At 56.6% G+C, this 21,468-nt stretch overlaps 1 protein-coding gene across 4 annotated transcripts in view; it reads left to right on the top strand.

The window, feature by feature from the left end:
- The first annotated feature begins 3,251 nt into the window (after window positions 1-3,251).
- The window catches only part of PRKCD (protein kinase C delta), a 40,571-nt gene continuing 22,354 nt past the window's right edge, over window positions 3,252-21,468 (top strand). For 2 of the 4 annotated variants that reach the window (XM_055557905.1, XM_055557903.1), the window contains exons 1-2: window positions 8,960-9,100; window positions 12,579-12,691. The gene's annotated coding sequence lies outside the window, so the exon portion shown is untranslated. Of the gene's footprint in view, window positions 3,342-8,881; window positions 9,101-12,578; window positions 12,692-21,468 lie in introns of those variants that run through there. The other 2 variants (XM_055557904.1, XM_055557907.1) reach the window with 2 other exon arrangements.

Below are 21,468 nucleotides of genomic sequence, written 5' to 3'. Positions count from 1 at the left end.
ACTGCCTTCTAAAACCACCTATAAGGATAGGCCCTTTTCAGGAGGCTCAGGCTCAGGGGCCTGGGCTGCACTATGGACTGGAACCCCACAGGCACATGGAAGGGAAGAGGGAACCCTGAAGGGCAGTCACCCAAGAATGTGGCCTCTCACATCTGGCATCCGGGCCAGGCAGAAAAAAACAGGTGCCCAGCCCCCCAAATCATGCTGGACTCCATCCCTTCCTCTGGTAGGAATACTGGCCAAAGTCCCAGGTTGCCATCTGGGCTCAGCCAGGCCAGACAAAACAGCTGCTCTTGTTCCAGCTTCGTGAGAAATTGTCCTGAATCTGCCCCTCTCAGAACCAACTGGAGGGCAGCAGAGCTGTCTTCCACCACAGCATCCAGCCTTTGTCTAGGGAAGGGGCAGGAATCTTTTCATAGGACATATGGACAGGCAAGGCCTTGGACTGCTGCGTCCGTCTCTTCCAACAACCCTGGCCTTGTGTGGCCTTGGCCAGGGATGCCCCAGAGCCTCAGTTTTCTCATCTGTGGGATGGGCTCAGAATGCTTAGTCTATCTGCTGCTGCTACTGCTAAGTCGCTTCAGTTGTGTCCGACTCTGTGCGACCCCATAGATAGCAGCCCACCAGGCTCCCCCATCCCTGGGATTCTCCAGGCAAGAACACTGGAGTGGGTTGCCATTTCCTTCTCCGATGCATGAAAGTGAAAAGTGAAAGGGAAGTCGCTCAGTCGTGTCCGACTCTTAGCGACCCCATGGACTGCAGCCTACCAGGCTCCTCCGTCTATGGGATTTTCCAGGCAAGAGTACTGGAGTGGGTTAGTCTATCTAGGTGGAGGCAATTAGACAGCAATCAGGGGACTCGCCATGGTGCCTGAGTGAGGCTCCTGGCCAAGGGATAAAGAGAGGAAAGTATCAGGGCAGAACTGTAGGACTGTGGGAACCTGTTCACACTCCCAGCAGGTCCTCCTGTGGACCTGAGGAGTGGGGAGAGATGGGACAGGGAAGCCTGTGGCCTTCTCCTTACCCTCACTGGGTCAGTTAACCCTCACGGCCACTGAGAGCTGGAGCTCTTAACATCCTTCATCATGTTTCAGAGACGCCGGGCCACCTGTCCAGCTGTCACACAAGCAGAGAAGGCTGAGCTCAGAGGGGAACCCAGAAGCCTGTGGCCCAGGTTTAACTACCAGGTGCCCCTGCGTCTGAAGCCACCAGATCTTCCTCCTGAAGTTGAAAGTCTAGTTCATCTTCTTTGCAAGGCTCCCAAGCAGGGTCCTCAGATCTCCCTGTGATCCGAGGCCCCCGTTCCAGTGCCCACCTGGGGCAACTTGGTGCACCTGCATACAGCTAGCCTGAGTCTTCATGTCCCCGTCTTCCTGTCTAGAGTGAGGGTGTAAAGGGTCCCACATGGTCTGAACCTGAGGGTTTAAATTATATATCCCAGCCTTTGACCCAAATGTCACCCCCATCCGGAAATTTCAGCCTTCTTCTGGAACTCCTCCTTCTATTGCCACGGGATGACCGCCAGGTGCCCACAGACCCTGAAGGGCTGGCCTGGGAACAGACTGCGTTTCTAGCCCCAACGGCTCACCATCCTGCTGTCCAAGGCCTGCCCAATAGCCTGGCCACCTGCCTAGCCACTGTGGCCAAGATGGCCTCAGCCTGTGCCTGCAGAAGGCTACAGGCAGAGGCAAGGCCAAGGCATGTGAAAGTGGTAGGGTGGGCAAGTAGCCTAAAGGTGAGACTTAGCTCCCTGGGGAAGCTCCTCTTTGCCAACCTGTCTCTTTCCACTGCAGGCTGCTGGACATTGACAAGGATGCATATGTGTGCCTAGGGAGCTCAGAGCTTGGGGAGACAGATGTGAACAGCTCAGCTGCCTGTGTCCAGTGCTGGGCACAGGTCTGGACCCTCTGCAACCAACATTTCAATCCAACCTCAGAGCAGCCTCATGGGCTCCGGATTTTACAAATGAGGAAACTGAGGCTCAGAGATGGCTGACACTTGCTCAAGGTCATACAGCCAGTTAGTGTGGAAGCAGCATGTGAGTTCTTCCTACTGTGGAGCCTCTGTACATGTGGTCAGTGCCCCAGGAAAGACCCTGGACCGTGCCAGTAGTGGGATGGAGGTGAGGGCAAAGCTCATAGGAAGCAGAGGCCCTCCTCAGTTAGAGACAGGAATCTAGAGGAGGACCTCTTGCATGGGGTCTTGTTAGATGGTTAAGAGCTTAATGGAATGGCATTTTAAAAGCAAAGCACAACCTGAGCAGTGGCCTTGAGGAGGAGTGGGGGGGGGGGGGGTCAGGGCGGTGAGTTGGCAGGGCTGTCCTGGCGCCCCAGTGCCTCTCAGATTCCTGGAGGAGTCAGAATGGAAGGTGCTGGCTGTGCAGGCACCTTGCTCAGGCTCTGCTGGTCCAACTGGCCTAACCACTTCTCTCCAGGCACTGCTCATTGCCCCTGCTTACAGCCCTGCCAAGCGTTGCTGGCAATCCCTGTGTGAAGCTTGGTCAGGAGCCTGGGATCCCTCATCCTGGTACCAAGGTAAAATGAACGAGGGGTCTTGAGCCCCAGACTGCTCTGCCACCTCCACACAGCCACCTTCTCCAGGAAGCCTGCCCTGATTGTGCTTTCCAGTAAGACAATTTTTAAGATGCAATGACAGTGTGGACTGTAGGTCTGAGGAGATGAAATTATCAGTGCAATAACGACAAATTTCTACTTATCTCTGTAAACTTGTCTTTGTTTTCCTTAACTTGCTCTATTTTTCATCAGAACAGCCAATGTGTGTCATTCATTTCTCTTCTAGGTTTCTGTGAGTCTCCGTCCCTGTTTGGCATCCCCCATCCAGCCCCCTGTCCTCCCAGCCAGGGCGCTGGTTGAGGTGCCTTGGACAACACTCTCGCCCAGGCTCTCGGTTACGCCATCCATAAAATGGGCGTGCCCGAGTCTCTGACTCCGGGACCGCGCCAGCAGCTAAGGGCGAGAGGGCGCCGCCGCGGCCCAGAAGGCGGCGCCACTCCAGCCTCCAGGCGCCGGCCCGATCCGGGAATAGAGCCGGGTCTCTTATAGCCGGGCCTGAGTCACGTGACGGGGCGGACGCCTCTGCCCGCGGCTGAGAAAGGCCTCCGGGGGGCCCGGCGGGGCGGGGCCCGGTGCGCGGTAGACGCGCCTGCGGGGGCGTGTGCGCGGCGGCCGCTGCTGGGGGCGAAACTGTTGGGGTGGGGTAGGGGTGTGCCTGGCGGTCGATCTGCACCCTGTCAGCTTAGGGCCGCTCCTACCCGCGGTCCCTGTTTCCCAACAGCCAAACCGGGCTTGGTGAGCTGCCCGCTGCGGAGGGAGACTGAGGCAGGTGAGCAAGCCAGGGAGCTGATGGAGCCCGCGGCCCTTCACGCCCTGTGGGTGACGGAACACCCTACCACCCCCGACTCCTCAAGTGTCAGAGCCTACAGTGAGACCTGGCAGATCTTAGCAGCCCGGGGTACTGCTGTGTGCGGGTGAGAGGTAGGGGTGGTGCTGGAAACTGGGAGTTCCTCTGGGTCTCCTTGCCAGGGAATATCTATTACTTTGTGACTGCCCCTGACAACACCACCCACCCACGCCCCTTTGGTGGGCCGAGGGGTAGAGGAGGCGGAAGAGCAGGGGTTGTGCGGTGGTCAGAGCAGGACCGGGGTAGTCCAGGGGCTGCTTACCCTGTAAGAACCCTAGGAAAGCTCTGTGCCCTGAACTCCCAGAAAGCACCTTCCCCTTGTCTCTTCCAAGTATTTCTGAAGTTCCACCCAAACACAGATGTATTGAGGACAGGAGTTGTGAACCATTAGCTGGCCTCACTAACTCTTTCCCAGTTAACACCAGTATGGATTGAGCTCTGCTCCCAGAGTACCCCACAAGCTTGATCTTGTCCAACTTCTCAGCCACCCACCAGGCCAGTATTACTGTTATTGTGCCCATTCCACAGTTGAGAAAGCTGAGGCACAGTTAAGACATAGGATGTAAACTTGGCCTCTCCAGGTCCCTAATCTGGCACTTCCTGCCATTTGGTACTACCCTCAAGGCCTCTGCCCTTACTACCCAGTGTCTGAGGCAGAAATCCAAGCCCACGATCATTTCAGTGACCTGAGGCACTGCTACATGTTGGACTATGTTCCAAGTGCCCTTCTCACTTGCACTAGACCCAGCAGGATCCATCCAGGTTCTGCCATCCCTAGGAGTTGCTCAGGAGCACCATCTCTGCTAGCCTGGCCTTCTTAACCCTGAAACATGAGCCCCACTCTCCCTTGGCCAGCCTAGTGCTCTGGGTGTGATGGGGGTGGTGCTGGCAGCCAAAGCCTCAGGGAGAGGGATGGTGATACAGAGAAGCAGAAACAGAGAGGGATCAGAGGCAGAGAGGCTAAATCAAGGACCAACTCTTGGCAGGGCTCAAGTGAGGGACTCCTTCCTGCCGGCTCAGGTGGACAGTCCGCCCCCAGAGATTGAGGGATGTCCAGGTCCTTTCCACGTTGCTTGGCTGAGTCCTGGACTTCCTGTGGAGGGGTCTGAGGGCCTCCAGGGTTCGTGGCCTCTGTGGCGTAGTGGTTGCAGAGGTCAGGCTGCCCCTCCTCTGGTCTAACCCTCCGGGAGCCTTCATGGGGACAGGGTGGATGCTGGGGGTGGGAGTCTAGTGGCTGGCTGCTCAGTGCTGCCTCTGATGGGCCCGTTTCCTTGGCTGCAAACCTAGAGAGGGAAGAAGGGAAAGTACCACTTCTGGGTGGCTGCTGTGGACCCAGCTATGCTTGGGGATTTATGCCCCATGTCATGACAGGCTATCGAGGACTCTTCCAAGGCTGACAGCCTGTGACTTGGCAAATTGACCTTACCTGTGCCATGGCCAAGGTGAGCTGAGCCTCACCAGGTGTCCACCCTGGCTGAGGCTCCACGCACATCATCTCACACAACACTTAGCCCCCAAAGTGGTGGTTTGTCATCAGCCCATTTCACAGGTGAGAACCTAGGATCAGAGAGGTGTGGTCACCTGCTCAGAGTCATACAGTTAACATGTGACACAGCCCAGGCTTGCTCCCAAGCCTCAGCAGGCCCTACTAAGGTCAGTACCATTCAGTTTGTAGGGGCATAAAAGCAAGCTTATCTGGACCGTGCCCTTGCACATCCAGTGTGGCACCAAAGGGAAACTCCAACGTGCAGAGCCACTCCAGCCCAGCTTGGCCTGGATTCCCTGTGTCCTAGATCCCAGCGCCTGTCTCTAGATGGGAGCCCACCTGCATCCCGTCTCTGCTTTGACCACAGTGTGACCTGCATAGCCTTAGCCCCTCCACCTTCTCTGAGGACATCTTGCCTTCTCTTGGCATCTCCAGGGGAGAAAGGTTGGCTGAGGCCAGTGTATGCTTGCAGCCCCGGAGTTCTCGAGTCTGCATAATCCTGAGGGCAAGGAAAGTGCTTCCTGATGTCTACTTTATAAATCCTTGTTCCTACAACGCTAACCCTGCTCTAAAGTAGTGGTTCTCAACAAAGGGTGGTTTTGCCCCCTAGGGGTCATTTGACTGTATCTGGAGACATTTTTTTTATGTTATTTTATTGAAGGATAGTTGATTTACAATGTTGTGTTAATTTCTGCTGTACAGCGAAGTGATTCAGTTTACATATATATAAACTACATATATATATACATGTATGTATGTATATTCTTTTTCATATTCTTTTCCATCATGGTTTATCACAGGACATTGAATATAGTTCCCTGTGCTATATACCTTGTTGTTTATCCATCCTGTATATAATACTTTGCACCTGCTAATCCCAAACTCCCAGTCCATCCTTCCCTCATCTCCCTTCCCCCTCAGCAATCACAAATCTGTTCTCTATGTCTGTGAATCTGTTTCTCTTTTGTAGATAGCTTCATTTTTGCCATATTTTAGATTTCCTTGTGTAAGTGGTATCATATGGTATTTATTTTTCTCTTTCTGACTCACTTCACTTAGTGTGATAATCTCTAGGTCCATCTCCATGTTGCTGCAGTGGTATTATTTCATTCTTTTTTATGGCTGAGTAGTACTCTATATGTGGGTTTTCCTGGTGGCTCAGTGGTAAAGAACCTGCCTGCCAGTGCAAGACACGTGGGTTCGATCCCTGGGTTGGGAAGTTTCCCTGGAGAAGGAAATGGTAACCCACTCCAGTATTCTTGCCTGGGAAATCCCATGGACAGAAGAGCTGGGCTGGCTACAGTCCTTGGGGTCGCAAAAGAGTTGGACATGACTTAGCAACTAAGCAGCAATGATATTCCATAAGTACCACATCTTTTTTGTCCCTTCATCTGTTGACAGACAGGTTGTTTCCATGTCTTGGCTATTTTGAATAGTACTGATCTGAACATAGGGATGCGTGTGTCTTTTCACATTATAGTTTTATCTGGGTATATGCCCAGGAGTGGGATTGCTTGGTCATATAGCAGCTTTATTTCATTTTTAGTTTAGCTTTTTTTTTTTTTTTTTTGAGGAACCTCCATACTGTTTTCCATAGTGGCCGCACCAATTTACATTTCCACCAACAGTGTAGGAGGGTTCCCTTTTTTGGAGACATTTTTAGTGGGTAGAGGCCAGGGATGCTGCTAAACATCCTCCAGTGCAGAGAACAGCTCCTGCAGCAAAGAATGATCTGACCCAAAGGTTAGCATCACTGAGACTGAGAACCCCTGATGTAAAACATGGACTTTGGAGCCTGGCAGACCTTGGTTTGAATCTCATTTCTGCCATTTACTAGCTATGTCTCCTTGGGCAAGTGGATTTGAGACTCAGTTTACTCATCACCAAAAGTGGCACTAATAGTGGCCTTCACTGTAAAGGGTCTTAAGGTCTGATCAGGTTGCCCAGATCCAGTACCCAGCACAGGACCTGTCACTGGGGCAGCTCCATCAGTGATGGCCATTATTCTTCTTTCCCATTTTCCAAGGTGAACCTCAGGGTGTGGGAGCAAAGGTCTGGTGGCTGGACCTAGAAATCTCCAAGTGGTGGCCCTCATTGCCCTCCTTCCAGTGGTCCCTGGCACCAGCTGGGCCTATTGTTGACAATGAGGGAGAGGCTCAGCTGGCCACTGTGGACCTGGAGGGAGGAGCCAGAGAGGAAACTTGATTCCAGGTGAGCAAAAGTCACCTGAAACTCATCTTGCTCACCCTTTCTTCAGCTCAAGCCCAACTAAGCCATGGGGTGGGGGTGGGGACTAGGACACAGAACACACTAATGAATAGAGTCCTTTAGCTCAAGAAGTCCCATGGATTCACAGCTGGACATCAGGGAGGAGTAGCATTTGAATGGACACAACCAAGACAGGTAGAGATTTGGGAGTGGGTAGGAAATGACATTTAGGCCCAGGGAACAGTGTGTACAAAAAATTGGTTGTAGGCAGTAAGGCATAAGATTTCTTTCCTAAATGATGGTCCAGTGTGACCTGAAGGGTCCATCTTGGTGGACAGAGCCAACCCCAGTGGGGTAAGGGACAGGCATCAGAGTTGGGAACTTAGACATTAAGCAGTTTTCAAACTAGGTCTTCTTTGTGGAATGTAGGGGTAGCATGCATCCCCATCCCACCATGTGTGGGAAAAATCATTGTATCAATAGTATTCTTCTTTCCAGCTCAGACACACCCCTGCCACACACACACACACACACACACACACTTTCAGATTCCCATCTTGGCCAGGGCTCTGCATCCCTGGAGGTGTCATTAGACAACCCCTCCCCCGCCATCCCCACAGCCCTGTAACCCAGAAGGTCTGGACCCTTCTTCCCACCCATCTTCCCCAACCTAGGCAGCTCTTCTGGCCCTATCCAGCCCTTCTCTTCTCCTCAGCCACTATATCCCATCCATTTCCTCCACAAGCCCATTCCATTCTAATAGCTGCCAGCACTCGCTCCTTGAGAAGACTAATGTCCTGGCCATGGCCTGTTTTGGCCATGGGCCCCTTGATCAGCTCAGGCCTCCTCGGGGATTGTCTCCCATTTTCATCCCTTATGCCTCAGCTGGAAAGAGCTGTCCAGACTGTCCGCATGACCTCTAGGTGGTCCCCCAGGAGGATAGGTCTGGAACTGGAACCCTCTTCTTTTCCTCTGGAAACTGACATTTCTTTGGAGTATGGAATCGTTATGGAATGGTTTTCTGATACTTGGGGCAAAGGAATGGATTCCCTGGGCCTTTCTCTCTCTCCAGACTTGAAGCCCAGAGGGTACTCAGTGAATGAATGAATGAGTTATGCCAGATAATCAAGTTCTAAGTCTAGAAAGGAAGCTCAGGAGCCTCCCAGAGGCTATGGGGAACTCTGAAAAGCAGGGGCAGGGGGGAGGAATATTCATGGATCAGGGTAGGAGTCGCTCTCAGAATCGCTTGACCAGCACCGGTGGACCGACTAGAGCCTCCTGCCCTGGAGTCTTCCCATTCGTCTCCGGGCACAGAGTCGGGACTAGCCGGCCTGGCGGCGGGCACCGAGCCCGGCTGCGTCCGCACTCCAGCCAACAGGAAGAGAAAGAGCGAAGGCCCGGCGAGGAGGGCCAGCTGGCGGGCAGGGAGTCCCGGGCGCCAGCGCTGGGAACTGGGGAACCCCCGCCGTCGCCTCCCGGGCTCCGAGTGCGGGGCGTAGGGTGGGGAAAGGGCCCCCGGGGCCTCCGCGCCCTCAGTAAAATGAGGCCCCTTCTGAGGGCCCGTTCGTGCCCTAAGTGGGGCGAGGGGTGCTCGGGCCGGCGGAGAGGCCCAGACACTGAGTGGCGGGCCTGGGGAAGCCGAGCTGCTGGACCCCCGGGGGTGGCCGGCGGAGGCGGGGCCTCGGAGGGGCGGGCCCAGGGCGGGGGCGGGCCGAGACTGGGGCAGGCACCTGGGTGAGGTCGCGCCGCCCCGCCCCCTTGCACTTCCGTGTGCCGCTGCGCGGGAGCGGGAGGCGGCGGACCTGGGATCTCTTGAGCGACCCCCGGCGTTCGCCCGCCGCGCCGAGGCCCGGGTGGTAACTCACCGGCCGCCGGGCCCGTCCAGGTCTGGCGCGCACCGACCCCTCTCCGCGAGCGCTCCCGGGAGCCGCGCCGCGAGCCGGACCCCAGCCACCGCGACCCCTGGCGCCTGGCCCTGCGCCCGGAGGTGAGTGCGTGCCGGGCCGTAAGATCGGGCCGTAGGATCGGGCGGCCCCGAGGGCGCGCCGCTCCTCCCCCTCCCCGCTCCGGTTCCCGTTTCCGAAACTAAGAAACTGAGCTGCGGCCGGCGAAAGTCCCGCCGAGCTCCGAGACCCGTCGGTGCCTCCGTAACCCTGTCGGTCAGTCTGGCCCTTTGTCCAGCGGTGGAGGCCGAGGGGCTCTCATCCGTCTGCTCTCGGCCCCTCTCTACTCGTGTCTCCAGCGCCTCTGAGGGTCCTCTCGTCTGTTCCAAATTTCTCGAGCTCTCTGTCCGTCCATCCGTCCATCCGTCCCCACTCCCTCAGTGTTCCCCGCCCGCCTCTCCCTGGTCCCCATCTGTCTGCCCTTTGCCCTCCTGGCTCCCCATCACCCCATCCGACCCTGCCTCCGGTCACCCTCTAGATCCTGTCCTCTGGGAGCTGCGCCCCCGGCCCACGCTCGCCGCCCCCTGCCTGTCGGCCGCCTCTCTTTTTTTTACCACGGGGCTGAGACCAGGCTATCCACTGGGCCTCGCCTCCCGCCCCTGGGACCCTGCCCGGCCCAGCCGCCGCGGCGCCTCCTCTTCGCTTGCTCTCTTCTTTCCTTCTCTGTGTGTTTCTCCCCATCTGTCTCCGGGCTGGGCGTGGCTCCAGTCTCCACCATCCCCCCGCTGCCGTTCCCTGCGCCCCCTCCTCTGGTGGTCCCTTCCCAATCCAGATGCTTCCCCTGTAGGGGCCCAGCCAGGAGAGAGGAAGGGGTGGAGGAGAAGAGAGGTGAAGAGTCAGGCGATAGAATTGCCCCACTTCCCCAACTCCCCTGTTTGTCCTTGTCAGGGAGGGGAGAGCCCACTGAGCCCCCCACTTGAACCCGGTGAGAAGGATTTGGTGTGAGTAGATTTGGAGTAGTGACATTCCTTTCTCTTCTGGCCCCTACACTATGCGCCTGGACCTTGTCTTCTTGTGCTCAGTTGCCTGTACCTATCACGTAGGTATGTTGTATATCTGTGTCTCCTTGTGTGTTCTTTGCCCCCAGGTCTGGGACTTGCCCCATGTGTCCTTTTAAACATGTGTGACTTGCCTGTGTGTATGTGTGTATGTTTGTTTGGGTGTCCTGAAGCTCTTCGTGCTCTTTGCAGCTATGTATGGACTGTTTTTTGTCACCAGACTCCCCTCTATGTGTTGGGATGTGTGCCCATGTGCCTGGAGGGTCCTGTGTTGCACGCTGGGTATGTCATAGTGACCCACATACAGCCATCAGTGTTAGTGTCAGCCCCCCAGGCTCGTGTGTGTGTGTGCACGCGCACGCACTTACATGTTCTCTGCACTGAGCTGCTGTGACCAGGCTGACCTGGTCACTGAGGGAGGTGACTGGTCCCTTGGGTTTCCTCGTTCCTGCTGTGGCCTGAGCTGGGGTGTGGTGGACAAGCCAATAGAGGGCAGTTGTGCTTGTGTGTGTGTGTGTGTGTGTGAGAGAGAGAGAGAGAGAGAGAGATGTGGAGGTGTTTGGACAGTTGTATTTGGCTGTAGGGTGGTATAAGGGATCTGGCATGTGACAGGAGTTTGGCTGGGGGCGAGGCTAAGCGAATGACTGGTGGGAGACTCACACTGTGACTATATGAAATTGTGCGGATGTGTGCTTGGGGAGTCACTGTGATTGTGGGGAACCGAGAGTGCTTGGGCGTGGGTGTCAGTAGCAGAAGGAGGTGCAACAAGGTGTATGTTGCCTGTGCCCTGGGGCGGCAGTGCTGAGAGGGAAGGTAAGAGCCCTTGTGTGTGTGCGTGCACGCATGTGTGTATGTACATGTGGGAGGTCATGAGGTTGTGGATGTGCGTGTGACACACTCAAGCCCAGCGCTGGCTCCTGGGAAGATGGGGAAAACCCTCCATTTCTCACCTTCCTCCACTCTCTCAAGTTCACAGACACCCTAAGTCACAGTGTTGTGAGCAAGACCTTGGGCTTTACCCAAGAAAGATTTAAGCTTAAATACTCACTGTGCCTTTTAAGAACAAGAGCCGGGAACTAGGCCTCTCTAAGGCGGTTTTCTTATTTATCTGCAGAGTGGACAAAGTTGTGAGGACCAGAGGTCCTCCAGCCTTGGTCCATAGTGAAAGCTCAGCAGATGCTAAATCTTGTTTGGTGAACACTTACCTGCCCTCAAGTGTTGTCATCATCATCATTGTTGTTTAGTCACTAAGTCATGTCCGACTCTTGCGACCCCATAGACTGTAGCCCTCCAGTCGCCTCTGTCCATGGGATTTCCCAATCAAGAAAACTGGAGTGCGTTGCCATTTCCTTCTCCAGGGGAATCTCCCCCCACCCGGGGATTGAACCTGTGTCTCCTGCATTAGCAGGTTGATTCTTTAAAACTGAGCCACCAGGGAAGCCCCTCCGAACTGTATGGTCCCCATTCTCCTGGGAGCTGGAGCTGCTAAAAGCCCAGATAGCCCCAACCCAACTTCCTGCCTGTGATGTAGCTCTTGCCCCCTTCCATCCGCTTGGAGGGAAGATGGCTGACAGAGACCCTACCTGCATCCAGCCCTGTTGAGGCCAGCCCACATGATACCCTCCACCAGTCTCAGCAGCAGAAATGGTGCTGGTGGAGGTGATTTGGAGTTGTGACCGCAGGGCACTGACACCGTTTAGCTGGCACAGCTAATTGGAGTTTAAAATTAGAAATAACTTGAAGTGCAGACAAAATGATAAAACTCGAGGGTGCCTCGGTCCCAAGGGAGTGGTGATGGGGGTCTTCAGTGGGAGGAGGGGCTCGCATCTGGGAAAGAGAATCTTTGGTGGAGACCTGGCCTGGCCTGCAGAGAAAGTGCTTAGACCTTTCAGCCAGGAGACCTGGGGTATCCTGCTGCCTTTGCTGTTACTTCCTTCTAGGATCTCTCTGGGCCTCTGTTTTTAAAGCTGTATAATGGGCACAACAGTAATGAGAGATCATCTGAACTAGAAGGTACAAAACAAAGAATGAAAAAGTGTCATTGTTCGTTTGGCACTCCAGTGAGTTCAGTACAGCAGCTGGCACACCACATCATTGGAACCTCACAACCACTTAAGACATTGCCCCACTTCAGAGATGAGACAAACTGAGGCTCAGAGGAATTGCCCCAGGCCATAAAGCAGTGGTCCCTGATTGAACCGTAGGCCTCCAAGCCCACAGGGCAGGCTCTTGAAGATGAGAGGATTGGGGACAGCTTTTTTGCTGTGTCTGTAACCCGGAAATGCTCCAAGGGCTAAGACATAGTCTTCCGACCCCTAGCATGGAGTAGACACATAGCCGGTGCCCTGGAAAAGATGGCCCCAATACCCCACTTCACAGAATAGACAGCCAGGCCCAAAGAGGCCAAGGTCTCAGAACCAGACGAGGCTGACCCAGGCTTGTGTCGGCCATGCTGGGGCTGACAGATGGGGAAAGCCTGTTCGGTGGTGCCTGCCGGCTCAGCTGTTTTCTCTTGCTCTTGCAGATCTGCCGGGGACTGGCCCAGGTGAGGGCACAGGCCTACTTCTGGTGGTGCTTGTGTGGCGGTGGTGGCCGCGGCAGCCAGGACTAGAGGCTACGGGGATCTGGGAGCCTCAGGTAAGACTGGGTCCTTTTAGGCAGGTGGACAGATGGACAGTGTACAGGGATGGCCTTCCACTTTGGGCTTCTCCCCTTCTGCCCTGGGCCTGGAGTCGGTATGGGGTTGTGGAAGTGGGGGGTGGCACGCACACAGAGTCCTTAGTCTGTGTGTGGGGTCTGGGTGCCCAGGGAGGGTAGCAGTTCACTCTGGCCCCGAAAGCTCCCTGCCGGGAAGTGGCTTCTGGCCCAGGGAAGGCTTTGGCCTTGAAGCTCAGAGACCTGGGGCCACCGGTGATTGGGTGCCAAGAGTGGTGACACTGTGCTGGTCGGTCAGAGAGGAGGTGTTGTTTGAGCCGGAGTGAGAGCGGATGTATCTGCTTTTCCATGGCCCCTTTCTCTGCCTCAGGCTGTCCTCATCATCACACAGGGAAACTGAAGTTTGCCCTGGGCCTTCTAGGGGTTGGACACAAGGTCTCCCAGCTCCTGGCACAACCAAACTCTCTTCCACATCCCCAGTTCACCCTGTTTCCCTGGCCTTTCTGGGGCCAGAGGAGAGACCTGAAGTCTCTGAAGCCCCCAGATTCAGGATGTGCTGGAAGTCTCTGTGGAATGCTGGGGAAGGCTGTACTCTATCAGGTGCCTTATAAAGCTCAAAGTTCCCTCCTTTGGGTCACACTTGCCCCCTTCCACCTGCATTACAGTACAGAAGTGAAAGTTACCCTTTGGGTGTCCAGAGTCCAGTGAACAGGATCCTTGGGGGCACTGGGGGCTTCTGAGGGTGGCAAAGATGTTCTTTCCTTCAGAGTCCTCCCAGATCAACCCCTCAGTCCCACCCCCTTGGCTCTGGCACCTACAGATCTTGAGGGTGAAAAGACGGTGGGGGCTGGGGTCCCCCTTGGAGGGAGGGCAGGACATCAGGGCCCTGGCTCCTGGAGTGGGAGTAGGGGCTAAACAAGGGTAGGGTCTATGCTGGGTCTTCTGTTTATTCAACCTTTCCTCAAACTTGGTGGGAAGGGAGTGATGTGTCCTTGGTTGGCTGGGGAACTCGGCTGTGTGAGGTCTGGGGGCCATTCCCGCCCACCACTGAGCCTCATTCCCTAAGAAGTCCAATTAATTAACCTTGAAGCCAGCCTACTTTCTGCTCTCAGAGGTCACCTACCTCACCAGCATAGGCATATAAACACACACAGGGATACAGAAGCTGAGCTGCACTCTGCCCCCATACCTGCAAACCCACGAGTGCCTGCACACGCACCACACATGCGCACACACGTACACAGGTGTTCACATGCACTCACTGGCAGGCACGCTCAAACACGCACACAGACGCTCACCCGCTCACCCAGTCATCCGTGCACTCAGACGCCTGCCCACACATACCACACTGTGCCCATTCTGGGTCAGGAAGGGGTGGGGGCGGCGGTCCTTGGTCAGCGTCACAGCTCAGCCTGAATCTGGCACTGAAGGTGAGGTTTGAGGTGTAACTGTGACCACAGGCACTCCAGGGGACAGCGCCACCCTTGGAGGTGAGCTTTGCCCAGACATTTACCAGTTATGCCGCCTGGGCCAGGCCCCCAGGCTGACCGGGCTTGATGTTGCGGGGGGAGGGGGGATGAGTGCGGGGGAGGAGCCATGTCAGCTGTGCCGTTTGTGGCTGCTGCCACAGAGGAGGAAGTGGGCTGTCTGTGGTCATGGGCCCAAGGTGCTCACAGGCGGGTGGGCGATTCTATCAGCTTGTCCGTGCCCTGCAGTGTCCACGCCTGGTACAGGCAGAGTTGCTGGGCCCCGGGGACTGGGAGGCAGGCAGGGGACTTCTCCCGGGGCAGTCTGTGCACTTTCCAAGGCCCGGGCCCAAGGAGAAACCATCTGAGGTGTTTCCGGAGGCCCACTTCCTCTGGGCTGCCCAGGAAGTGGTTTTAAAGTGGGACTGACCAGCTCTCCATCTGCGGCTCGCTCCGCCCCAGCCTGGCCCCCAAGGGGAACAGTGTCTGGACAGTGGGTTAGGTCGACCGATCAGGCTTTCCACGGCCACTGCTGGCCAGCCCAGGATGGAGAGTCAAGGAGGGGAATGGGGGTGCTGAGGCCACGGAGTCCCCCGCAGCCACCATGACCCCAGCTCCTCCTTTCCTCCAAGCTGTAAGCCGAGGCTCAGAGCACAGGCTCTGGCAGGAAGGGCACCTTGTGTGTGAGAGATTCTGGGCTGCATCTGTGGGATTAGGCAGCTCTAAGCAGCTGTATGAATGGACCTGGGCAAGTGGCTTTGACTCCCAGTGACTCAGTGTCCCCCTCTGACACCTCAGACCACAACAGCATCCACCTTTACTGGGTTGTGCTGGAAACAACAGATGATGTATGCAAAGTAGCCAGCACTGTGCCTGGCACGCTGTTCATGTTTAAGGAGTAGCAGTGGTTTAGTCGCCAAGTTGTGTCCGGTTCTTTGCAACCCCACGGATGGTAGCCTGCCAGGCTCCTCTGTCCATGGGATTTCCCAGGCAAGAATACTGGGGTGGGTTGTCATTTCCTTCTCCATGAAGAAGTGGAAACTGTAGTTATATAAAGCACGCAGCTCCCGGTTCGTGATAACTGTTTGAAGAACAGCAAGTGGTACTGATGATGGGATTATTATCGGCTGATGGCCTGGGCACAGGCCCAGTATCACAGGGCCAAGTGGCTGTGGAGCCTGACTGAGAAGCCACCGATTCTGCCTCCAGTGGTAACGCTGCAGGATGGGGAGGGTTCTGTTGTTTCAATCTGTTCTGGGTCCTCCAAGGAGAAGAACTCCAGGGTGGAGCAGCTGTGCCCACTCAACGGCCGAGCCCTCTCCTGCTCTTCTCCCCCTCACTCCCTTTCAAAAGGAGAAAAACAGATCTCCTGACAAATGGATGCAGGGAAGGGAAAGGCAGGCACAGCTGCCTGCTGCCCCCACAGGCCTCCCCCAGACCTCTCCCCTGCTCTGGCCCCCTGCGGGACATGGGGTTTGGAAAAGCTGAGGCTGCTGGTGTGGGAGTTGCTTCTGAGCCCTGCTGCCAGCCTATCTCCACTTGGGACTCTTGAAGTCGGTCTTTGGGCTGGGGAAGGAGGCGAACATGGGGGCTGATGGAGCCTGGAGGGGTGGGGAGAGCTGGAGATCCCCTCACACACATTCATGCACACATCCTCACCAGGTGGCAGCTGGTGGCAGGACCCTGCCTGTCCCAGGGACACGCAGAAGGTCAGCCCTGTGAGGGGGTTGCTGAGGTTCCGCTTTTGCTAGCGAGTGGTAAGGGGCTGGGGGCCTCAGGTGTTGAGTGGTAATGATGACATTGCAGTAGGCAGAGGCCAGAAGCCTGGAGGGTGGAGAGGGGCAGGGGCCTGGGCTGGGAGTGTAAGTAAGGGTCTCCTGAAGGTTTAGGAGCAAGACTTCTGCAGGCGTTGACAGATCTGACTTCAAATCCTTGCTTGATATTTACTGGCTGTGTACTGAAGCCAGGGACTAGGCTGCTTGAAGGCTCAGTCATCCCATCTGTGAAATGGGCAGATCCAGGAGTGTGCATCAGAGACCTGAATGATGAGAAAGAGCCAGTATGTGTTTTGGGAGAGGAGCAGGAAGACGAAACAGTGAGTTCGGAGGCTCCTGAGCAGAAAGGAATGTGGATGTTTAGGGGACCAAAAGTGGTTTGCCGGGGTTGGGGCTGAGGAGCAGGGTGGGGTATGGCCAGGAGGTCAGGGAAAGGGGTCTGGGAAAAACCGGGGCCTTGAACAAGGGGTGACAAGATCTGCTGTACTATCTTAGGCGATCTCTCTAGTCACTGGGGCAGAGGGACCTTGGAGGTTAGAGCAGAGGCTGGAGGGTAGTGAGCAGGCTGGTGCAGGCCTGGGGAAGGTGATGGTGCTGGGATGGGGTGGTGATGGAGAGAAGAGAGGACTTCAGGACAGATAGGAGGCAAAAGTGATAGCCTTGCTGTAGGGGGAGGAAGGGGAGGGTGGAAACGACCCCCAGGTGTCTGACCTGAGTGCTCTTGCTGCTAGGAGACCAGGGCACTTGTATGGGGAAGGTGTTTGGACGTATTTGAGCACCTCCAGAGCATGGTGGAGTTGGGGATATTACAGTTCAGGAGGGTCTGGGCTGAAAGCAGAGCCTTGAGACGTAGCACGTAAAGCCGGGACTGAGGGGAGGAGAGAGTTCAGCAGGCCTTTGGTGGGCAAGTCCAAGAGGCCCTGGTTATAGGACTGGGATGCCTGTCCCTCGAAGGTCCCTGCCAAGGTGCCCGTGAGGGCAGGCTTGTGGTGGCTGAGCCGCTGTTTTCACAACAGCCCCGGAAGCTTTGGATCATGTCTGTGGCTGTGTTGGGTAAACAGGCGCACTGGAGTAGCCAGTCGCCGAGGCCCGGGGCTGGAACAGGACAGGCCAAGGCCCGTGTCCACTAGGGGGGCTGGGATGCGGGGGTCGGGGAGACAGGAGGAGAATTGCAGGGTCGTTCAGTGTCAGAGCCGGAGAAAGCTGAGAGGTGTCCATTGTCAAGACAGGGAGACTGGGGTCCTGAGAGACAGTAGTTAGCCTGGGGTCTGCTAGTGGACTCAGCTACCTTTGCCCAGCCTGGTCTCTTCTCAGAGCAGCAGAGCAGGGGATCACGGGGCTGTGTGGCTCTAGAGAACCCCTTTCCCCACTGATCCAAGGAAGTTTGGAGGCCCCTGTGACTATAGGACAGCTGGAAAGGGGCGGTGGGGCAGGTGGGGCAGGTGGGGCAAGGACCTGGTGCGAGGATGACAGGGCTGACAAGGATGCCGCTGCAGCTCTCACACTCAGCACCACCTCCCGGGCAGGCCACGATCATGCCCTTCACAGACAGTGCCAGAGCGCCTGGACCAAGGTCACAGGGCGCCCAGGGCAGACATGACCTGAACTAAACTTGCCCAGCCTAACCCAGCCCACACCCAGCCTCTGCTCTCCACTTCCTCTGTTCAGTGCCCGCCATGGGATGGCACACCACAGTCCTGCCTCGCTCCAGCTTGCTCCCCATCACTAAAGTGGGGAGGCATCCTCGGGGCCCTGCTCGCCTCCTGGTGCTCTGCTGTGCTTAGTCGCTCAGTTGTGTCCAACTCTTTAGGATCCCATGGACTGCAGCCCACCAGGCTCCTCTATGTGTGGAATTCTCCAGGCAAGAATACTGGAGTGGGTTGCCATGCCCTTCTCCAGGGGATCTTCCAAACCCAGGGTTGGGACTCAGGTCTCCCACATTTCAGGCGGATTCTTTACCATCTGAGCCACCAGGGAAGAGATGAAGGCAAAAGCCTTAGATGGCCATCTCTCCTTCTGAACACAAAGGCTACTGTCGACAACCAGGAAAACCACAGGGACTCTAGGAAGAGGTGCACTGAGAGAGGGCTGGGGAGTGGTCTCTGGGGGCTGGCAGAGGAGCCATTCCCTCCATCTAGCACTGGCCCTTGTCTCCCTCAAAGCCAGACACGCAGTTCTGGGGCTGGAAACAGAGTCCCCTCTCTGTCGCTCTGGGGACCACCCCATTGAGTTCATGGTTTTGGGTGAATTACCCACTATCTCCTTGTCAGTTTCTTCCCAGTGAGTCTAGAGGTCCTGAATGGGGTGCCTGCACAGCTGCTCCACCTACACAGGAGCACCGGCCCTTCTTCTGTGCACCAGGCCTGTATCTGCACCTGTGACCTCCAGCCTGTTTCCAGCCTCCAAGGACCTCCCCTCTTAGAAGGAGGAAGGCTACCCAGGGAGGAGCCTGACCGGCCCACTCCTTCCTCTGTGCACTTTGGACTTCGCCCGGGCGGGAGGGACTTTCTCCACCTCCCTCAGCGGGGGAAACCCAGCCCGCCTGACATCCAGGCCCTTCCCTCCCCTGTCCCCTGCCACTGGGCCCCAGCGGCTGCAGCAGAAAAAGCCACGTTGGGACTTTCTGGTGGCCGCCCCTCGTCAGGCACGTGTGGGTCCTTCCCGGCTTGTGAGTTGACCTCTGCCTGCCTGGAGCGCCTCCGTTCCTGTGTGTACCTTGTGTGTATGCAGATCTCTCTGTGCTGGTGAATGAGGGTGTGAATGTCCCATGTGATCTGTGTGGGCCTGGTGTCTGTCAACACGTGAGAGCCGCTGCAGAGGGGTGTGTTTCTCAGTGTTTGTGCTACTCAGTTGTCATAGGAGTGTGTGAGGGCCTATGGTTACAGCTGTGCCCGTGTGAGGGTGAGGGTGTGTTCACTGCAAGCAGGGCTCCCCACATGTAATGCTGTGTTTGCTTTGGTGGGTGTGCCCATGTGTGCACATGTGACGTTATTCCGAGAAAGGCCCAGACATACCCCCCAGCCCGGCTCCTCACAGAGGCCCCCTTGTTCTCAGTCTGGCTGTGAAGGGGCTCTTGTTCCTCCCTCAGGGGTACCTGGGGCCCTCCCTCTGGCTGAACCCAGGGCCTCCCCAATCCTAGGGCCAGCTGAGTGACTCAGGCCTGTACCACCCAGGTCCTATGCGCCATACATGCCGGCAGGGGTGAGCATGAGCCAGTACCAGCCAGTGTCCCAAGACCTGCCCCTCTAACCCTTCCAGACCCTCTGGCTAGGTGGCCCTGTGTCACACTGGGCGTCTTCCCCGTTGAGGCCCTTCCTGACGTCCTCCCACCAACAGGCCCCTTTGGCCCCCATTCCACCCCAGCCCCTCTCACTGCCTGAGCGGTGGTCATGTCCTTCTCTATAATGACATGCTTGTTTGCATGTCCTCTGTCAGGCTGCCCCATGGGCCTGGTGTGTCTTGTCACTGTGGTGCCCACTGGCTGGGTCTGAGGAGGGCTGAGGGTGACCTGGGCCAGGCCGGGTGTTGGAGCCCTAGAGCCAACGTGCAATCATGTGCAGAATCTTGTGTCCCTAGGCACGGGTGTTCCTACGGGGGAAAGCCAGGTCTTTCATTGGTTCTGAGGGAATGACAATGGCAAAAAATTGAGTTGTGCTGCCCCAGCCTCTCCTCTGATTCTTGTCCGCGGGCCAGTTTGACCTGCAGTGGAGGCGTTTAGTGTCCCCAGGACAGTCAGATGTGTGGCCGGAGCTGGGAAGGCTGAGCTCCAGGCAGACGCCCAGGTCCTCCGCTGAGTGTGATCCCAGACACCTGCCTGGGGAACCTGCCAGGGCCTGTGAGGTAGAGGAGCTGCTGACCTCTTGGAAAGCGGGGAAGAAAGGACTGGACTTCAGAGCGATCTTTAAGGATATGTAGGAATTCAGGGGGACATTCTGGCTGAGGGAACAGTGTGTGCAAAAGCACAGGGGAACTGCAGATGGAGGCACGTGTTCACAGAGTAGCCAGTGGGTAAGATTTGAGGTGGCGAGCAGGCCAGGGCCAGGCTGAGAGGCGGGCCTTCTCCAGGAGGTTCCAAGCTGTGAGAAGAATGGAACAGGGAGGGACCGGGAGTGGTGACAGTCAGGAAGGGTCACTGGGGAAGAGGAGGACAGTCCACAGTGATTGGAGTCTCAGCTGGGGGATAAGGTGCTAGTCCTGACCTGGAGTGGGAGGAACATGTCTCCTGCTCTGGGCCTTGCCCACGACCTGGGACCGTGGCTGGTCCTCCTCCCAGGATGTGGGGGCTGGGGACACAGGCACAAGGGGAAGGCCCTTGGAAGATCTTTGCTAGCCCTTCCCTCCCCCACCTCCTTTTCTTGCTGAGCCCATTTCCTGGGTTGTGAAACCCCTGTGGCCTCTTTAACTTGCTTCCGTCTGGGAAGGCCATCTGGGGAAGCCAGCCTCCCAGCTGAACTGCTGCCTGCCTGCCCGCCTGCCTGCCTGCCTGCCTGCCCGCCCGCCTGCCTGCCTGCCTGCCTGCCCTGCCTGGCAGCTTCTGCCACGCCCAGCCCCCTTACCCTGTTGTAACCCTACTGGGGCCAACCCTGCTCCCTGCTGCCATCACACTGTCTCTCTCGTTCCTTCCCTTCCATTACCTGGGCTTCCTGGTCCTCCTCCCTCCAGTCACCCCTTGGGCCTGATGTGGCCTGGACTTTGCGCGCCCCCCAGGCAGGGTTTGCACCCCCAGAGGTCCTAGGCCGACACTGCCCCACTTCGCTTTGCTGCTGCCACCACCCGCCTTGACTGTCAGCAGCGATGCCTTTTGTGGGTAGGTGGCAGGGGCCGCCCTGAGCTGGGCAGGTGTGTGTTGGGAGGGAGGGTGGCATGGGAAGGGAGTATTCCTTACTCCTCAGGGGTCCGTTCAAGGGAGCCAGAGCCTAGGCTCACCAGAGCCTCATCTGATCCTGCTCACCCTTGCTTTGCTTGACCTCAGCCTGCCTCCTCTTGTTCCCCTGGCTGACTTGTAGAGGGACTCTCCCTTTATATTTTCACACTATCCCCCAAAAGTCTGCCCGAGGCCTCTCTTCTCGGGCTCTGCTTTGGCCCTCGGTCCAGCAGGCACCCCCCTGTGGCCTGTGAAGCAGAACCAAATGCTGGGGAAGGACTAGGGTGGAAGGGAACCAGCTGAATCTAGAGACCAGAAACCTTAATGACAGGACCCCGTCCTCAGTTTCCCCCTGTGTATAAAGAGGAGATGGACAGGTCACTTTCTGAAGGCCCAGCTCTTGGGAGGTATTTTGGCTTGACGGGTTTTATTTTTTACCTCTAACAAAATGGTTACACGTGATTGTTGTAGAAAAAGAAAGCTCATCCTTGTTCCTGAGAACGCCCCTCGGGCTGTGTTCCTATTCTCCCCCTTTACTTACGGGAACACACTCACCCTCACACACACACACAGGAAATGTATAATGTGCACGATCGTCCTCTGTGCACCAGTAACTTCGGCTGGCGCAGTCACTCTGGTCACCTTGAGGTTGGC

The sequence above is a fragment of the Bubalus kerabau genome, chromosome 20, assembly GCF_029407905.1.
Source record: "Bubalus kerabau isolate K-KA32 ecotype Philippines breed swamp buffalo chromosome 20, PCC_UOA_SB_1v2, whole genome shotgun sequence".
Taxonomy (NCBI): Eukaryota; Metazoa; Chordata; class Mammalia; order Artiodactyla; family Bovidae; genus Bubalus; species Bubalus kerabau.
The sequence above is the reverse complement of the archived record's forward strand: the minus strand, read 5'-3'. Positions and strand labels throughout refer to the sequence as shown.